The sequence below is a fragment of the Perna viridis genome, chromosome 8, assembly GCF_037379345.1.
Source record: "Perna viridis isolate PV_CMFRI_1.1 ecotype Kerala chromosome 8, ASM3737934v1, whole genome shotgun sequence".
Classification (NCBI taxonomy): Eukaryota; Metazoa; Mollusca; class Bivalvia; order Mytilida; family Mytilidae; genus Perna; species Perna viridis.
In genome coordinates, this window is record NC_142452.1 from 15,739,865 (window position 1) to 15,745,864 (window position 6,000).

Here is a 6,000-nt window from a genome sequence, read left to right on the forward strand (position 1 = left end):
AATCATTTAGAAGAGTGTCATTTTAAGACATGATCTAATTAAATATCCTTAATATGTGTAAGTCACTTGTGTAATCCAGCATAGACACAGTAGACAATAAACTACCTTTTGGCATTTTCACAATGTAATGGAAGCCTACAACTACCAAACCAACAATTTAAACTTCCATTTCTTTTGTTATCTTAAAGGGCTTACAGATGGACTACATAAAAACTCTCTGTTCCTCATTACATTGTATCTCACCAAGTTTGATTAAACACAAAACACAACTTCATAATATTCAATGAAAGTAAATATATATTCAAAAACTGATAAACACTAATAAATATAACAATAATTTGGAAATGTTCCACATTAATACCTGTTTTTCTTTAATTAAAATAATTCGATAAAAATCAAAGGTGTAAATGTGCAAATAGAAAAGCCAGCTAAATAAATTCAGAACATATATGTGTATAGGGTGATTACCAGGTGTATGAAAAAAAGACAGCTACACCAAAGTTTTGAGTGTGCAAAGAACATAAACTTCTGGATATAATCTAGTACATGGTCTTGTTTACAATTAGCCTACCATTACTCACAAAATAAGCAACTTTTATTAAAATGTTACCAATAAACAATATTTGTCTTAAAACACATTTAAAATCTCTTACATACTATTTGGCAATAACCAAACATCTTCATGACTTGGTCATTCTGTTGTGTTAGCATATCATCTGAAATGATATATATGTAAGTAATATATCACATCTCATCATCAGAACGTATCATTAACACATCATATTTTTGGCAGTACAGTACCACAAAAATAAACAGAACTCCACATAAACCTTAGGGATGACATGTTTGTTTTGTGGATATCAGTTATGATAACATAATGAATAATTAATTCAATAATATCAGCTATGACATAATAAAAATGAATAATTAAATGTTTTAACCATTTTGCAAGGTGAAAATGGATATTTTGATCCAAAAAAAAATTCCGGGTTCTTATAACGGTGATTTTTCTTCATCACCTATATTTATGTTATCTAACACCTAATTGTTCATCTGAGTGGTACATATACCTACACTATGACAAGAGACAATTTTGTTTTACTAAATTGAAGTTGTTGGGCCTAGCGGATTAGGAAATGTATTTTTCTGTTAATAAGTAGTGCGTGGCATTTCTAATGGTTCTTAAAACTTGCTGGTAGTAATACCTGTTAATTGTATCAAGTTATGAAAGATTTAGGCTACCACAAGGTGGTAAAATTTAAAAAAAAAAACAACTAAAAATTAGCTAAAAAAGTACTTCATTAAAGAAACAGAAAATTCATGGGTATTATTACCAAGGATGGTTATAAAGAAGGAAGGGGCTCAGCATTACATAGACTGATAAATTAGAGATATTCTTGACGTCATGGCATTATTTTTTGTAAATAACACTGTTCTATAAATCTTTTAATTTCATATTGATGAATTAATTAAAAAAAAAAGGATGTTCTTCGCATGCCAAGTAACAGTTTCCCTCACAACTTTGATATCCTTCTATTAAAACTATGTTCCCACCTAAACCCATTCATTGAAACTGTCTATAAGTTGGTAAATTTGCTCAAAATATCTCTTTAGGTAACAAGCCACTTATTCAAGCACTAAGCTTTTAGAATGTACACACACATGTCTCAAGCCAGATGATCGGCCTTATCAAAGGCGGCATCGACTACCGTTCCTAGCTTAGGGCACTTACTTCAAACCATAGTGGTCATCGAGTAAGTATTCTGCTTAGGGCACTTACTTCAAACCATAGTGGTCATCGAGTAAGTATTCTGCTTAGGGCACTTACTTCAAACCATAGTGGTCATCGAGTAAGTATTCTGCTTAGGGCACTTGATTACTTTAGGCCAGATCAATGATGTATCCATGCAAGCATCGAATTTTGCTCCTGAGAGCACTTGTCTCAGACCAGATCAATGGTAAATTACCCTTAAATATGTTATGGATGTTTTGTGGAAAATAAATTAGAAAAGGCACGAGAAAGTTTGAAGATTCCTTGATTTAGAAGTTATTTTCTTACAAATCAGAAAGTTATTTATTTTGCTAACAATAAGTATATTTCAAAGCTGTTAGTGCGTGTAATAATATAGGCTTCGATTACTACCATTGATTATCTGGTTATTCTTATTAAGTATTAAAATATATATAAGCACTGTTACAACGACTCGTTGACTACGTAGTACCAATTGCCCTTTACATTGAAGAACTCAGTATCAGTCCATATACATTTTAGACACTACATATGGTTGGGGTGGTTCATGATGTAAAAAAAAACCATCGAACAAACGATGCTTTTTTGGTCTATATATGCTGTATTTTTTAAGTAAAAGTAGTTTTGTATTACATATATTTTTTTAGATAACCATATGATCATCTCTCACTAAAATTAACCATACTAAACCGAATCAAGAACGGTAACTCTTGCAAAGTGCCAATATATAATTTTAATTTAGAAAGATCAGTAAATGACAAAGACTGCATGATTAAGTGGTGTGTAACTTTTTATGAATTAGAAATAATAAATGAATGGATGTTTTTTTTACATATAAAGACTGCTACTTAAACAGACTGAGAACAGGAGTGGTCTTGTTGATACTATTGACATGCAACTAAAATATTATGCTCATGTACTTCCTTATGAGCACATGCACACAAGCACTGACTGTTAATTTTAATGAACAGTATATGTACAATATGATATTCTTAATAATTGTATTTTGACAGATGAAATGCATAAAAATTTTCATATGTCAAAGTTCTTTGTGTAGGAGATCACATACAGAAAAGAACATGTAAAATTAATGTTATGAACTATACACTCACATGTATAAGGAATCCATTTCGAACGGAACTTTTTGTGTATTTTGTAATCATCGGTAAGTGTCATCATGCATAAAATATGCATGAAGTACTATCAGTAAAGGCTGACCTAAGCAGAGCGATAATTTAAACATTCACCTAATGTCCAGACCTTGTGTAACATTTATGGGAAATGGATTCTTGCTACGGTATCATTTTTGTTGGAAAAAGCAAGTTTGTGTATTAATTTTTTTATGATTATGTACATCGATAAAGCTAGAACTGTAGATTTCTACGTAGATTCGGGTAACTTGAATCCGAAGGGAAAACCACCGGATCCTGATGATAAATTATCACAATGCCACTGGTCACAATGCCACTGGTCACAAGGTCGTTTTCGTTAAACAAAGTACTTATATGCAGAACAGGACAGTTTGTTCAGTTTTCGTAAGTAAATAGTGACATCTTTTCTAATTTATTGATGGTAGGATTTCTCGTGTATTATTCGGGAATATATTTACCTATAAGGGAGGCAACATGAGAATTTCTACGATAAAAAAATATATTAATTACCAATGCGGCCTATTTTGCATAGATGACAACTCTTATGTTCTTAAGATAATCCCACCACCTCCCTGTTTTGACAGACATTTTCTAATTAGAGCAACGTAATTTACAAATAATCAACGGATCAGGTCTATTAAGTTTTTGCAGATATTTTTCCAGTCCTATAGGTCCCTTTTCAGATTTAGGTAATCTGCCGATATCACCGAACATCATGATATAAAATCATCAATTAATTTTTGTATAGTTAACTCTTTAAAATCATTGGCAAGTATCAAATTTGACTACTCGGGGTATCCAAATATACGATAAACCTATATTTTCAAAAATTCCGTTCCTGGACTCGACCCACATGAATAAGGGTAACAATAAAATTAACAAACACTAATCCGAACCATAATCATGTCAAGTCCAAAATAAATCTTGCAAAATAGATATGACACCACTGGAGCAGCTGGTACCGCAATGGTCTTGACTTGGTACAGGCATTCACTTCCGGTAGTCCATGGGCTGAGATAACCCCAACTCATCGACCAAAATATGATTTTCAGTTACAAATGTACCCTTATACCTTTCATTTACGAATCATTTTATCGCCAAAAAATGAACTGAAGTATTTTTGTGTTTTTTTTACTACTACGTTTTATATCTCATTGAGGCAAAATTACATTTTTTTATTAGTAAAACTTGAAACAATTCGTGTATAAGTCAATTGGGACCTTTACAATGCAAGTCAAACATTGGTTCTTTTGTGTGTGTTATCTTTGTGTTTTAAAGCTTGTATAGGTATCTTCTCCGATAAAAAGAAATTCAGAAAAATAAAATTCTCTAAAGGTTTTTAATTCACTTTTTCAACTGGTAAAACTAAATAATTAAAAACAACTGATCCTTTGCTTCTACTTGTGTTCGCAAGTTCAAATTAACATCAACTATTTATAAATAAAACACAAACACAGTGTTTGGATATCAGGTTGCCTTACAGTACTGTAAAATTTAATTGATTTAAAAAATAAAGTATATTACATAACACTGTCTGTCTACGCTGCATACAAATAACAAAACAAACAATCTAAAAAAGAAAACAATATGTTAAACATACACCATAAAATAAAACTGACATAATTAAAAAGAAACCAAAAACCTTACTACATGAAAAGCAGCCATCGAATACTTAATACTACTTCTAGTTGACCGTTACAACCATTTCAGCTAAAATACCATTTCAAACCCGTGCCTTAAACCACTATATTACAGGGCTCATTTACACTGTACATGTATATATACCATTAGATACCATAATAATAATAATAATAATAATAATAATAATAATAATAACACTCTTGTTAATAATATGTTAATATATATATAATTTTATATTAGCCCTGTTATAGATTTGAGGTCTATCATATTGGTCGAGGAGGTTGTATTGATCACGAGGCATCGCCGAGGGCCAATATGAGATTACATATGTATTGACAATTGTATTAACCAACTCAACTAGATAATTAGTAAGAGCAGTTGTTTTCGTGTTTTACCAAGAACATGTAGGTTTATTTTGCATTAATCAGTCTTAAAGATCCTTTTGTATAAAATGGGAAATTTTTTGTGTTTCTGCAGTTTTTATCAGTCCTGGTGATCAAAGTTCATGAAATCCAATTCTAACTAAAAAATGGCGGTGTCAAACGACCGGATGTTATAATGCCGTATTGACTCTGGTTTGATCCATATTGGCCCCGTATAAATGCCCGGTTTGAATTAATATCAATTGGTCAGTTTATAACATATTTTAACGTATTTTGGGTGGTTGGTTAAAAATATAATTTATAAATGCATTTCTTTTATTATGAGCGTCACTTTTCACATAAAGTAATTGATATAAAAAAGTTTGTTTTCATTCTCTTTTTTTCAACAAGTAAAACTGATTATCTCAAAACTTATTTAAAGATATGTTTGATTAGATTCATTTAAAACTTCATTCTGAATCATGAATGCAATGTACAAAGGGAAATAACTCTTACATGAATGCTTTGCATTATAGTATGTGTTACCATCATCTGTATTGAATAATTTTGACTTTTTCTGTTAATATAATCGTCGCTTTTCGTAGAAGGTAATTGATATACATATGTATATATAACAAATAAGTCAATTTAAAGTGTTTATACAGTTTTGAAACTTTATTAAAGCGATTTTAAGATGACTATAATTTATGTTTCGGCGAATATATCAAAACTACTTGTTATTTATTTTTTTTGTTTTAAGACCTAATAATCCTAGATTAACTTTGTCAAAGTTAACTTTGTTTCAATTCAATAATGAAAAATATCTTATCAATATTTGATCTCAGTTCATAAATATTTAATACGAGAATATTTGGTTTTGTATATATGTATATATGTATGTTAAATACGAAGGGAAAGAATTCGAATTGTTACATATTTTTATGTCTAATTAAGTTGTTGGTATAGATATGCATAATAGATATATAGATCTTCTTTATACGTACTTTGATCTCATTATCATCACGTGTGTCAATTAGCACAGAAAATTACTAGTTAATTTTGAAACCTTTACTCAAAGAAAGTCCTTGTATAATAA